The following is a 15,334-nucleotide window of genomic DNA, read 5'->3' on the forward strand; positions in this document are numbered from 1 at the left end:
AGAGGGGGCAGGTGTGGGGGTGTATGTGAATCAATGACTCTGACCTCTCACTGTCTTCCCAGCACATGGATTCCTTCAAGTCAAAAAAGAGGACCACTCCCAAACTCTCTTTAAGTTTCTGCCTAGGAGTCCTAAAAGCAGAAACCATTAGTGCTTGAGGAAATCTGAAGAGACTTTTTACCCCATCGAGTCATTTCAGAGAAGCTGAGAGAACGACGGGAGAGAGGTGTGTTAGGCCTCATTTCCCCTGACAGTCTTCCACTGAATATCAGAAAAAAAGCTTCCAGTGCACAGCTCTGACACAGGGCAGGCACCAGGCAGCAGACCCTTCCTCCCTTCAACTTGCCTGAGCCCTCCGCCTCAGGCCAGCAGTCGGTCAAGCCAAGTCCTCAGTGGGATGTGAGCTAGGAAGGTTCTTCCTCTAATGAAGCTCACAAGCCAGCAGGTCAGAAAAGAAATAATAATTGGCACGAGACCAAAGAACACATGCAAGGAAAACATAAAAGTGAGAGAAAACCATCAAAATGGTACAAGTAACTTTTGTAGTGTATGTCTACTTCTCCCTGTGTTCTAGGAATGGACCATCCAGTTTAATTCAATAGTTGTGGAAAATATCAATGTGTTGGATAAACCATCTATTTCTAAAAAATATCAGGATGCAACAAAATATGCTTGTCACTATAGTGACCATCACGTCATCTTTTTTTTGGTAATTCACAGGACACCTCAGAAACTTATGGCCATCTGGGGACATCCAGAATATGCTATTCTGAACAAGAGGTGACTAATAGCATTCTGGAATTTGTTGGGTCTTGTTTACTGTCGGCACCTACAGTAGTACCTGGCACACAGTAGGTGCTTAACAAATACTCTGAATGAGGGGCACCTGGGTGGCTCAGTCAGGCATGATCGCAGGCATGATTTCAGGGTCATGAGATTGAGCCCCACGATGGGCTCCACAGTCAGCAGGGAGTCTGCTTGAGATTCTGTCTGTCTCCTTCTCCCTTTGTCCATCCCACCACTCTCTCTCAAATAAATAAATCTTTTTAAAAATTTTTTTAATATTCTGAATGAGTAAAACTCCTGGAACAACACAGTCGTACCTTTAGCATGGTGGAAATACACCGCCTCCTTTGTTAACTCACACTCTGGCTCTCCATATCAATCAGAGTAGAAAAGAAATGTCAGCTTTTGACTTCTCTACCCAATAGTCTGGTAAATTCCCTGTGCCTTGGGAAATGGAACTTATGGGTACAAAGATGAATGGACTGGGTTTTTATATTTTATATGCACCCTTGAGGAGCAAGTAGAAGAGCCCTCTGACAACCAGAGACCATTGCCCCCTGCCAAATGTCCAAATCACCCTTCATGCCATCAGACAAATGTCTAGACTTCAGAGAACTCACTGCGTGTCATCTGCAAGTATGGCCCCAGGCATGGGATAAGATACTAGCTAATACCTAATGCTCTCAGTATGTGCCAGGCATTAAATTAACTATGATATATGTATTGACACACTTTGCACGCCAGCGACTGATGAAGCAGATACCATTATTACCTTCATTTTATAGATGCAGATGCTGAGGCAAAAAGGTGAAGGAACTGGCCATAATCAGACAGAATTCAATCCCAGGCAATCCACTCCACTCCACTCCTCACCCCTGCAGGACAACAGACACTAATTTAAGGGAAAACTGGATCGGCCCAATGTAGGGAGGTCGTCATGGTGGAGGTCTACTGAAAAATTTTGGAAGTTGGGGAAACTGGGGATAAATAATTATAAACTATTTCTGTCTCCTACCAAAAAACCCCAAAACCAACAAATCAAGCAACCAAAACCCCATAAACTTGAGTGTAATCAAAAATCAATTTTTGATGCTGTCCAATCATATTGTAGTTGAATAGATATCTATGTAATGGAGAGTTGGCTTTATCTGGGCACTGGAGAATTCTGAAAAGACAATGGACACAGTTCAACCACATTTTTATGGACAAAGGGCCATAAAAAAAATCACAAAGTACTCTCCTTCTAGGAAAAAAAAAAGTTAAAAAGTATCCTATTTGAAAATTAGATTTTTGGTCCTGGTTCCAGGTGAGTGGTACAGAGTGGATAGACTGGGGGCTCTAAGCATAGCCACAAAATTTTGAAGAGCCCCAGTCAAATCTATCACCAGCTTACAACACACACACACACACATACACACACACACACAAATCATAGAATTTTTTAGTCTACGAGATAATCTGCTGCTAATTTTGTTGTTCTGCCCACTGGATCCAAGGACTCCTAGCAAAGAGTAGGGGCTTGCTTTGCCTATAACAATAACCAATTCCTAAGAGTAATGATGTGCTTTTATAAGCAGAATTCATTATACTGTGGAGGTGAGGAAGCTAGGAAGCAGGGGAAAAACACATCTTGCATTATTCCTCCTCACCTTTTCTCAATTACCCTGTTCCCTAGTAATAAGCAATCAAGAGTGATTTTCACCTGTAAGGGGCTGAAGCTATAGCGGTGATATAATGGTGAACCTTCCCCCTCACATGTCTCCACCCACCTTTATCGGCAGAATGACAAGTGGGAACTGGGAAGTTCTTGGGGAGCCATGGACAACTGGATGACCCTCCAAGATAACTCAAAGCAATCTGAGTCCAGGGTCTGGGCTGTGTTGGGTTGGTGACCAGCTGCGTTGCTAAGAACCCACCTGTGGCACCATACGGAGCCACAAGTCCTTCTTCCTTCTGCCTCTTCCCGCTCAGTGGCATCTCCTCTCCACTCTTCACCCAGCCCACCATGGAAATGAGAACCCATGGGGTGAAGGTTTTCCTCCTGCCCAAGCTCCAACCCGATGAGAACCACAGCCCTCATTACCCTGTCGGCCTCTGGTTGCCCGGCTGAGTCTCTTCTCTTTAAACAGGTAATGCATAACCAGGTACCAAATACCCTACCATCACACTCAGTTTTGATCCAAAGCCTCAATAAACAATCAGGGAAGAAGAGGAGCCATGGTCAGGGGGATTCCAGGAAGAAAAGGAAGTGGGCTTACCCTGTGCCTGTGCCCTCTTTGTCAGAGAGGGAAGAGTCCTGAGAACAGAGCAGCCTCCACGCCCCCGGTGCTGGTCCCAGGCTGGTCCTCGGCATGCTTGCAAGGCCCGGTTAGCAAGGAAGTGCATGGCACCTTGAACCGTCGGCAGCACGGCTCAGAGCACCGTCAGAGCATCCGCAGTCCTGGGGGTCCTCCGACCGAGGGGCAGTCCTCTGCTTCTGGGACTGTTAATCAAGCGGAGACTTGGATTCTGCTTCTGAGGATACTGCCCTTTCCCCTAGTCATGTAGGGGTAGTAATAAAAAGAGCAAAATGAGTATCGCTTGCCCTATGTCAAGACTTATCATGAACTTTTTACTTATGTTAACTCATTGAGTTCCCCCAAACCACCCAGCAAGTTGAGAACTACAATTACGCCCATTTTTCAGATGAGAAAACTGAGGACCAGAGACGTTCAGTGCCAGGCTGGGGTCGTGTAGCCATACATAGCTGTGCTGGGATTTATACCTTAGGGGGACTGGTGCCGTGTGCTGGGCTGTTAAACGCTACATTATACTGCCTTTCAGGAAAATGGGAACGCATATAAAAGGTTTATCCTGATTTGAGGGGCATGGGAGGGGAATGAATGAGCCCTATGTCAGCTGGGTGTAACCCAGATACCATCTGCATCACCTGCCTCTCAAAGTCAGCAAACGTCAGCAGGATTCTTAGTAATTTAGATCTTCATATTTCTTCTGTTGCTTCCTACTCCCATTTCCAGAATCTCCTGAATTCAGGGTTTCTGTCCCATTTTACAGTGATTCCTTCCCTGTAACTCTAGGTTAAACTCTACCCTAATGGTGGACAGGATCTCCCCTCTTTGGACCCAAAATACTACCACTTACCGTTCTGTATATGATAGCTTTACTGGGAATTTGAAGGTAATTGAAGAGTATTCATATAAAAACCAGTAGTGAGTAACAGTTATGTGGAAGGTTCCCCTGAGGTGGACATCTCCAATGCCGATCAGATACGACTATCTTCAAGGGTCTCACGGCCTAGTTACTAGACACTAATAAGAGGCTCCACATTTCACATCAAGAAAGCTTTGTTCATGAAAGAGCCTGAAGAACTCACTCTTACTAACTGTAAATGAGTAAATTAACAATATTGCCTCTCCTGGGGAATTATCACTTTTAGGAGGATATCTTTTTTTTTTTTTTTAAGATTTTATTTATTTATTTGACAGACAGAGACCACAAGTAGGCAGAGAGGCAGGCAGAGAGAGAGGGGGAAGCAGGCTTTCCACTGAGCAGAGAGCCTGACGGGGGGCTCGATCCCAGGACCCTGGGATTATGACCTGAGCAGAAGGCAGAGGCCTTAACCCACTGAGCCATCCAGGTGCCCCAGGAAGAGATCATTTTTAAGGAAAAACTCTGTAAGTGGTGGTATTTCAATCCCCATTGAGCAGGTAGAGGGTTGTGCTGTGTTCTTTAGGCCAGGTCGATCACAGCCGTGTACATGAATTTGACCAAAGGCACACATGCAGAAGGACAAAAACACAGGAGGTCTATGACAAAGGCATTCTCTTGAAAGTGACCCCAATTCGAGGCCTGTTGATGGAGCTGCTCTTCAGATGTCCTCAGGAGGATGGACGGACCCCCTGTAACAGGGGGAGACTAGCAGAAGAGGAAGATTTCTCTCAAGCCCCCTGAGCTCTGGAATGTCACTTGGTTTGAACAGCCTTTGTGCTGAGGCTGGATTTGGGTTATTACTACTCTGTCCCAGCCAGTGGCCATTCCAAGGGGTAACTAGTTGAGAGGGGGACCCTCTATACCTTCCAAGACAGGCTATTATATCTTTTCAAAAAATAGATGGAGAGGGCACCTGGCTGGCTCAGCTAGTTAAGCATCCGACTCTTGATTTAGGCTCAGGTCATGATCTCAGGGTCATGAGATCGAGTCCTGCATCAGGCTCCATGCTCAGTGGGGACCCTGTTTGAGATTCTTTCTCCCCCTCTCCCTTTACCCCTCTCCCAACTCTCTGAATATGTACATATATATATACATACATATAATCTTTAAAAAAAAAGAGAGAGAGATGCAGAAATTCTATAGTTGCCACATCCCTGAACATGCTGAGAGCCTACACCTGGTGAATTGTGGTGACATTATTGTAAGACCTAGCCCCCTTCAAAGCCTCAGGGCTGAAGTATTATCTCATGTTATCCATCAGTCCTCAAGTCATTTTGGTGGACACATGCTGCTTTTGTCCATCCAGTGCACAGAAATCCTCTTTCCCCCATAATGTGTGGTTTTGGTAGGGCTGAATCCCTAAACCCACTCCAGCCATAGCAACGGGACTGTGACTCTGGCTTAGATGACCAAAGTATCTTATTTCTTGGTCCGTAGGAATTGGTTCAGAAATGCGCACGTGCCCAAAGCCAACCCAAGTCTTCCAAGGGATTGTTCCATCAAAGCTGGTAGGAGACACTGTTTCTCTCCACGGTGGTTGTTAGGAACCTGGGAGTCTGGGAAAATGAAAGACCCCACTTTCTGCTGCAGGGGAAGCACCTGTCTTCAGAGCAAGGTCAAGCAGGGATGTGCAACACCAAGGGCAGGAGAGACTCTTCAGTCTGTGACTGAGCCTGTCCCTTCACTGGATTTCCCGGGACATTTGCTGATTAATTGAATTTTTGTTTATATTAGTCTAAGCTATGTTTATGTAATTTGCAACTAAAAAAAAAAAATTGATGAATACAAAGATTTCCATACATCTCAAAACAAAGCTTTGGCTTAAATCCATGGCACGTTGGTTGAGGGGCCAAAGGAACCAGAGTGGGTTGCTTCTCTCTCCTATTGATTAGGGCCCCAAATTTGCATTATGACAGTGTTCGCAATTATTCTCCCCTAATCTTTAGGAATCTGCTCAGGGGTATCCAATGATTAAGTAAGAAGATAATATGCATGCAGAGAGGGTTCTTTTAAACAGCATCTTTTAAAATTTTTGTTAAGATTGCTTGGGGGGGGGGACACAGTGAAAGGACCTAAAGAGAAAAACAAGCTGGCCTTAATCAGAACTCAGACTTAAGGGCTTAGGAATGGGAAAGACCCAGGTATGAGGCTATAGGACCGAGCCAGGGTGCCAGGATACATAGCAGGAGCTGGGAGGCAACCCTGAGAGCAAATCTTGACCCACTGGTCAATGCCAAAGGGGCTTCCATTATCCTTGGCATTGACTATATATGTAGTACGGCCCCCCACGTGTGCCTCTACGTGTGTTGTTAGTGCTATTGTTCTTACTGGATTAAGAACACCTGGTTCTGCACTTCATGAGTGGGGACCTACAGAAGCAGCCAGAATGAGACCATAATCCCTTGCCTTGTGGGCAAGTAACTTATTTTTTCCAGTCTCTGGTTCCTTACTAAAATAGAGATAATTTGTCTCTCAGGATCTTTGTAATATTGAAGATAATGCATATAAAATTGGCAGTGAATAAGTTATTGCTATCATCATTTTATTGTTCAACAGCATTTTAGGAAAGTTATAGCATTACCATAATGTATAAAAAGCACGGCTAAATCCAAGCAAATATGGGTACCCATCACCAACACACAGTGTCTTCATTTCAGTTTTCATTCAACTACAAGTAACAGATACCCAACTGGCAGGATCTTAAACAATTAAAGGTGTTTTGGTTTTGGTTTTGGGGTTTTTTTTCTATAATAAGGTATCTAGAGTAGGTGGTTGCTGGCATTGTTCCAACTGCTCAGTGATGACACAAGTGACCCAGACTCGCTCTTTCTGCTCTGGCATCATTACCATGCTTCTTGGTCCCCTGTGGGTGTAACCTCACCATCTCAAGTGGGCAGCTGTAGCTCAATGCAAGAGAGAAAGGACAAGGGCAGCCCTGGGCACATCTTTCCTTCCCATCAGGAGAGCAAAAGCTTTCCCAGAACCACGCTTCTACTTCTGGATGCTTTTGTGTTGGCGTGTGCATGCAGGCATGTGTGTGTGTGTGTGTGTGTGTGTGTGTGTGCACGTGTGTGCGTGTGTACTGGCCAGAAAAGTATCGCAGAGTTCCTCTTAGCTATAAGAGAAGCTGGGAAAGTGATTGCTTGTCTTTTTCAGCTCCTGCTGTGGGTTGCACCAAGGGAAAAGCAGAGGAGGATGGGTGGTGGGAGGCTGGCCAGCGCATCTGCCCCACCCGGTGGGTAAGCAGATGAATTAGTGCGCTGCTTTGGAGGGCCATTTGGTAGTATTCTATTGAATTTAAAATGCACATACCCTTCAAACCCAGGGATTCTATTTCTTTGGAATTCTCCTGGAGAGAGAGTAGCAGATGTTGCCTTCTCAAGTAGCTTGGGAAATGAGGATCAGAGCGGTATCATTGTAATCATGAAACAAATTGGGGGGGGGGGGAGAAAGCTAAGTGTGTATCAACACGGGAGTGATGAAGTGTGAGATACTGAAACCATGGGATGCCATCCACTATCGGAGAAAATGTCATAGACCTTGAAGGACTGACAGGGACAGAGCTCAAAGTCACGCCCTCAACCAGAAAATATAATCCGCAAAATGACAGGCACAATGATCACATATGTATAGAAGAACCAAAAAAGAACCCTACCCTTGTTTCAATTTTTAAAATGCTGTGTTCCAGAGAAATGTGGAAGAGATACTACCAAGCTGATCAGAGTCCTTTATTTCTGGGAGAGGATGAGGTTGGGAATGTGGAGATCACACTTTCCCTCTGTTTGTGTTATTTGCATTTAATAATAGGGATGACTTCGTGTAGTATTTGTGTCATTTTTTTTTAAAGATTTTATCTATTTGACAGAGAGAGATCACAAGTGGACAGAGAGGCAGGCAGAGAGAGAGAGAGAGGAGGAGGAAGCAGGCTCCCTGCAGAGCAGAGAGCCCGATGTGGGGCTCGATCCCAGGACCCTGAGATCATGACCCGAGCCGAAGGCAGAGGCTCAACCCACTGAGCCACCCAGGTGCCCTGTTTGTGTCATTTTTAAAATTATGGTACATATTTCACAGAGCGAAATTTTGTCAAGCAACCACTGAAAAAAAAGATTAGAAACCTTCTAGAAAACAGGTGCCTTGTCGTTGGAGGAAATCCTTGCCCATCCTTCCTGAGAACCTTGCTTTGGAGGAAGAGCTGCCTTGCGGCGGGGGGGGGGGGGGGGGGGGGGACGCAAGGCAAAGGATCCCAAGGGGCTTCCAAGTTTCTGTGCCTCTGTCGTTCTCCAATAAGGAAATCTGAGCACAAGGAAATTTGCCATTGAGAGTTCTTTGCTGATCCAGTGGAGGGCAAGGATGGGGAGAAGGATCTCAAGTTGGATTCAAGAGTGGCCTCCCCTACCTTCACTTTGGCGATGGGCCTCCAGACCAGATGTTTTCTGGAGAAGCCTCTGCAGCAACTGGAGATGGGGAGTTTTTGCTGCCAGAAAACATTCGAGAGAAGAGCCTGCCTGGCTGAGAGCACAGAAGACATCTGACGAGGTGGCTGTGAGAGTGGCCCAGCCCTGCCTCAACAGAGCTGTAGGCAAAGCCGGCCAGCAGGACCAGCAGCCTCCAGGAGGCTGCTAGTGGGTTCTTTTCCCCTCTCCCATGCTTCTCTCTTCCCGCCTTCCAAATCCTCGCCAGGCAAGAGTTTTCAAGAAGCAGCCAGACTATGCCTTCTAATAACAGATGACGGTGGACAGAGCAGACGATACCAGTACCCCGCCTCCCCAGGCCCAGAGCAGGCTCCAGCCCTCGGGAGCCGTGGGGCTCCGTTTGCAGGAGCCAGTCAGTCCTCTGTCCCAAAGACGGGTCAGCTGGGCACAGCCCCTGAATGCTGCCCCGTGTCTGGCTTCCCAGGCGCCAGTCCTGGCCTCAGAGCCTGCCGGGTGTGACACAGGAAAGTCACTCAAGGAGACTGACGATGTGGAGAAGCCGGGGAGGGCTGCTTTCCGGGCTCAGAGGCAGACGGAGAACTAGGGACTCAGGCCGAGAAAACCAACAAACATCCAACAAAGAGTTCTCCAGCAGCAACGCCGAGAAGGGAAGGCACAGTGGGTGTTTCAACATTTTCATAATAAAATTGGGAAATTTTCATGATAAAATGAACAAAATAGCCCCCCATCACAGCACACGGGTGTGTCCGTGTGCGTGCCGTTTCTCTGGCCTGGAAGGCCCTTCCCCTCATACTCTTCGTGCATAAACCCCGCAGGTGACACGTGGCCCCCTTGGAATGCTACTTTCTCTAGGAAGCCTTCCCGGCTGCCTCCTCCTTCTGCCCCCACCCGGAAGAGTCAATCACGGGTTTCCCTGGGTTCTTATCTCATTTTGCTCACATCATTGTGATAGCAGCGATTCCGTTCTCATTTATAAAACAGTGATCTGCATGCTGATCCCATCAACCACCCTGAGAGCGCCTTTGAAGTCGGGACCGAGATTCATTCATCTCTCTACCTTACACGTGGTCTAGGACCACGGGAACTGATCACTGAATAAAGAGCTCAATCATTCATTCCTTTTATAAATCTCTATGGGGAATCGGAATATAATGGGCACTGTGCTGGGTGGTAATATTAACAAGATAAATAAGACGGTGAACTCGTTGGCCTCTTAGGGTCTACAGCCTGGGAGGAGAAGGCAGCCATACAAACGGATCATTCTAGGGAAGGGCAGTTGGTGCAATCATGCAGAGTATGCACAAGGTGGGAGGGGCTGTGAAGGAGAGAAGCTTCAGTTCTACCCCAGCGAGCTTAGGGTAAGTCTGCAAGACAGAGGGGCTGCTAATTTAGTACTTTAGTTCAGGTCGGTGCAAAGAGAACATTAGAGTCACGGATTCGCTGGTGCGGGGAGCAGAGGGCGTAAGGAAGAGCCCTCAGACCACAGGGCAGGCCTGACACCTGTGAGAAAGAGGAAGGGGTAGAAAGAGCTTCAGACATCAGGTTAGTTTCAAGGATGGTGTGGCCAGACCAACGAGGAGTCCCTGAGCCAAAAGCTCCTTGCTGGAGGACTTTCACATCCCATTGGACGGGGCTGCCTTCATGACCCACTGTGCCCCGCTGTTGGCCGGGAGCAGCCCACAGGACTCACGGCCTTGGCACGTGGCGGCCACTGCTGAGGGCCACAGGAGAGATGACTGACACATCTGTGTATGTAAGCATCAGCAGGCCTACAGGTGAGGGTATGTGGGAGAAGACAGAAGGCAAAAAATGCTCCAGGATGATGGTTCCGCATAAGCAAAGACCCCAAAGCATGGAACGGGGTGGCTCATTCGTGGCCTGTAGGAGTTGGGCATGAACGCGGTGTCGGCTAGGAGCATGGGGAGGGATGAGGAAGTGAGAAACGAGGCAGGCTGGGTGGCAGCGGCTCCAGCTTGGAGGGGGCTGGTGAGGAGTCATTGAAGATCGGGGGTCTTGGAGCAGATCAGGGCTTGCAAGGAGGCCCTGGCCACCACGTGGAAGAGAGTTCAGAGGAGGCAGCCTGGAGAGGAGGCACTGGCACACGTTTGGGAGTGACGTACTAAGGAGGTAGACGGGGAGAAGGAGAGGGAGAGAGGGATGCATAAGTGGCGGGATGGAAGAGCGAATGCAGGCGGTCAGGTGCAAGCCAGTGGACTGCAAGCCGGTGGTGCCTGTCCCTCGGAGACTCCGCTGTCTTCAAGTCCCTGCCCCCGGCTCCGAGGCGAGATGGAGACGAAGCTACTACTCGGACTCCTTGCCACCCAACAGTTCCCATTAGGTGAAAATATGCCCTGATGTATTACCAAGGAGGAAAAAACCTCTCCCCAACATCTTGCTCTGCAGAAACGCAGGAACACTTGGCCCCCAACGCCCTCCACTCTAAGCAGGCATGAACACGACTCCACTCCCAGTCCGAGCACGAATCCCCAGGAGGCGAGGCCCCCTTTCTCGCTCCATTCATTTTCAGGGCCAGATGGTGTTTGCCTCATTGACTTTCACTGCTGATGTCGCCTTGTTTGCTGTTTTCACAGGTTGCTACGTTTCGTTTATTGCAATCCATTCTTCCACTTGCCCCGCTTTGGCTCCCTGTGTCACGTTCATCACGACCGCAGGGAGACAAGAGGGGCTCCCAGCAGGCAGACACCTCCAGGGAGCAGACCCGATCTAGTTTCCGCAGCTCAGCGCCCAGCCCCCACTCCACCCGAACCCACCTTCCCGCTCTGGAAAACACGGTGGTGGGAGCCCTGACACCGGTAAATGCAGGTTTTTGTTTTTGTTTGTTGATCGTTTTTGTTCTTTTTCTTAAACACTGCTGATGAAGTAAGATGGCCAGGCCACCAGTAACAGCCATGATCAAAAGGATGATTTCTGGTCCAATCTCCTTCCTCTGGCCAAGCTCTCTATTACCATCTTGTATAAAACAGAGTCTAAAAAGCAACGTCAAGGATGTTCCCCACCCAGGTGCTCCGTTTGGTCTGCAGCAAGGACAGTCAGCTTATCCACCGGCTCACTGGGACCCCAGGCCTCAAGCGCCTACCCCGAAATCCAGAGGCTCCATCCTCTTTCTGGTCAAACAACCAACAAACATCCAACAAACAAAGAGTTCTCCAGCAGCAACAACACCGAGAAGGGAAGCCGCAAGCAAGGCATGTTCTACCTTCTGCTAGGAGCCATGTTTCCAGCAGTCCTGTTACATCTACCCTCTGTCCACTTGCGCCTCGTTGTTACCTTGACTTGGTCTGAGTTCTCTTGACTATTAGGTGTTTCTGTTCCACCTTTTCCACCACCTCAGATCCTCAAGAGTGGGAACGGAGGCTCTTTCCTCCTTTTGTGTCTCCAAGTGTCTGGGGAATGGCACATCGCCAGTATGCGATCGCAGGTGACTTGCAAGGCTTAGCTTCTATTTCTCCTCTAGGTCTGCTCTGAGTTCTCAGGCCAGCCTCTGACCCTGTCCCTCCATGGAAAGACCAGCTTCTGCTTGCCCACATGCCTTCTCAGGGCTGGGCTTCAATGTGTGTGACCTGTGAAGTGTTCTCAGATCTTAAGAAGAAATAGGACAGTTGGACACCTGGGTGGCTCAGCTGGCTGGGCGACTGCCTTCAGCTCAGGTCATGATCCTGGAGTCCCCAGATCGAGTCCTGCACGGGGCTCCCTGCTCAGCAGGGAATCTGTTTCTCCCTCTCCTCTCTGCTTGGGCGCTCTCTCTCTCTCTCTCTCTCAGAGAAATATATAAAATTAAAAAGTGTTAAAAAAAGAAAGAAAGAAAGAAAGAAAGAAAGAAGAAAGAAATAGGACAGAGAGACTCATGGTCATTTTCAGAAAGTGACCAACACTGGAAAAAAAAAATTCCTGTCTTCCATTTTTTTTCCATTTTCAGCATCCTTGTACACCCTGGTCCTTCTTACTTGGCTCTGCCACTTGCCTTTCTCAGCCTTCCTCCCTGCAAGTCTTCGTGACATTATGTAGCTATCTCACACTTGACTTTAATTGACTCTAAGTGTATTGCTCAAAATCTCTTACTGAAGAACCCACGGCCCCCTGGGCCCTGAGACTGCGCTTCGGTGGCAGTGGCGGTGGTATGTGTGCGTATGTTAGCGGAACTCAGAGAAAGAAACAATCCAGCAAATGCCAACTGGCAGCCTCTCTGGATCAATAATATTAACGATTTCAGAGACTTCCAGAGAGCGATTGCCAGCTCTTTTGGCTTTTTTCAATACCATTATCACTGTTACAAGGACACCCTAAGGCCCTTTTACTTGAAGTCATGACAAAATGCCCCGAGTGAGAGTGCTGTCGAGTTCTGTCTGTAGGGGCTACAACCTCAACGTTTCTTAGGGGGTGAGTGGTGGAGGCCAGGCTTGACCTTAATCTGGGGTCAAGGTTTCAGAGGGAGGGATGACACCGTCTTCTGAGAGCTCACTGCTTGGCTAGAACCCATGTGACCACTTGCTCTGCCTCACCCTGAGAATCTCCTCTTGCCTTTATGAACATGTGCTTAAAGAGACCTGGGGGCTCCCTGGCAAAATGAGGTGGTGTTTAAGTGCCCAGTCTCTGGCCCAGACATTCTGGTTCCACACTCTGCTCTGCCGTTTATTGGCTGTGTGCTCCTCTCAAGGCCCTCCATGCCTTGGGGCCTTGTCCCCGGTTCCATGCGGTGTGGCCATGGGAGGGCCTAATGATGAATGACAGCTGAGAATCCGGGCTGGTCCTTCACTGTGGGAGCAGGGGAGCCTGAGGCAGGGCATATGACCCAAGTGAGAAGACGAAGGCCTGAGAAATCTATGGAAGTCATTTATTCTTTCACCCAATGGGCACACATTTCTTGAGGGCTTGCTCTGGGTCAGGCCCTACGGTTCTGACTCCAGGTTCCAGACCAGTGCTACCCAATAGACATTTCATGTGAGCGACATACGAGCTTCAAACTTTCTAGTAGCCACATGAGAAAAGTAAAAGGAAACAGGGGAGATTAATTTTGATGATCTATTTTAGTCGACCCACGATACCCAAGGAATCAAGTCAACATGTAATCAATACATAGAGTCCGACCAAGGTACCCTATGTTCTCATTTTCATCCTGACACTTGGAAATCCCGTGTGTCCTACTCTTATGGCATGTCTCAGACGATGGCAACACAGGCTTTGACATCTGAAGACCTGCACTTGGACACGGCGACGGCTAACATTCATTGAGTTCTCATTAGGCGAGAGACATTGGGCTAAGCACTTCCCATACATTAAATCATGGCCTCCCACAACACAGCTAACAGGTATTGCTTCCCTGAGAATGACAAAAAATGGAGGCTCAGAAACTCGAAGTTGCTCCAAACCATATGGCTCCTGAGCACTGAGCCAGGGAACCCGGTCCGTCTGACGCCATGTACTTGGGCATGAATTTACCATCCCATTTACTGTGTCCCTTTGGGCCAGTTAGCACATGTGAATCTGTTAACAGCACGCAGCTGCTTCTAGCTCGCAGGGCCATGGTGAGGGATGAAAGAGGACTGTTGAAGGGGGCATGAGTCACTTCATCTCCCTCACTTGGGACAGCCAGAATAGTCAAAGCCCTTCGGGTCCTCCAATTTACATGAAAACTACCCATACACTAATAGGCAGAAATTCCGTGTCAGCCTTTTTGGGGCCTCTTGGTCCCCTTGGTCATGGAGTTCTAAAAGGACATCACCCTGGTCCCATGGCCACCTGCCGCTGTCCCCGTGTGTCCTGCGGGGCTGTGGAGTGCTGGGCTTCCCCCAGAGCTCGGCTCACCCTGAAGTCGACCCGAGCTAACGCCACAGGACACCGCCCTCCATGGTGGGCTTTTCAAGCCACAGCTCAGGGGCAGCATGTGAACTTAAAATTTCAAACTTCGGAGCCCACATTAAAAAATCACATTAAAAATCTTTCCATGTAAAAATTTAGATTTATAGTTTCTCTCAAAAAAAAAAAAAAGAAAAAATGAGGACACTAAGTCTCTAGTCCCACAAGACTACCACTGAGTAGCAGCTGTCCCTTTCAGAGGGGGCATGTGTCACCACAGGCCACCGTCCTCACCACTCCCTACTGATTCCTGGCACCAAAGAAGATGAGACTTTTCATTTATCATCACACGTTCGCCATCACTTTAGCTGTGGAGACCCAGCTGTCCGTGCCCGGGTCTCTGCAAGCTGCGAGGCCCCTAAGGCTGGTGGTTCTACCCTTCCCCCGCGTCCCCGGCACACCGGCACCTTGCTACACCTGCCTGGTCCCCGGGCCTTCAGCTGCACACACAGCCCCTCTCCTCCCCCTGCGCTGTGCCAGGGATTCAGCCATGCATCCCTGCAGAACCTGCAAAATCATAGCTTCCTTCTGATGAGCCTTTAAAACACTGAGCACTTGGTCTGTTCTCCAATGATACCATGAGTATGTGAACACATTTCTACGGGGGCTGACTGGAAAAACCCCGGTGGTCCACCTCTCCTCTGCGGGGAGTGGGGGGAGCAACCACGGTGTCTCACGGAGTTGTCCTCCGAAGGAGACCACGCGAAGAGCACGTATTCGGAAGCCAGGCCACCCAAACCTGAACTTGACTCCCAGCCCTCCCTACGTGTGTGAACTTGGGACAGTGACTGGGTGCCTGTGGACCTCGCACCTCCCATAGGGGACTGCTGAGGTAGAAGGTGCTTGCATGGGTCCGTCCGTGGAAGGCAGCACCCTCGTTCTCACAACAATGCAGATCAGGCGACCTGCTGTGCTATTGCAAGTGCCTGGCACATAGACAAATTGTTCCTGTCTTCTCTCCTAGTACCATCGCCACTGAATGCCAACTCCAGGAAAGGCTTCTTTTAGAGAGTTTTATCTCAGAGCAGGGA

Source organism: Mustela lutreola, chromosome 3, assembly GCF_030435805.1.
Source record: "Mustela lutreola isolate mMusLut2 chromosome 3, mMusLut2.pri, whole genome shotgun sequence".
In the NCBI taxonomy this organism is placed as follows: domain Eukaryota; kingdom Metazoa; phylum Chordata; class Mammalia; order Carnivora; family Mustelidae; genus Mustela; species Mustela lutreola.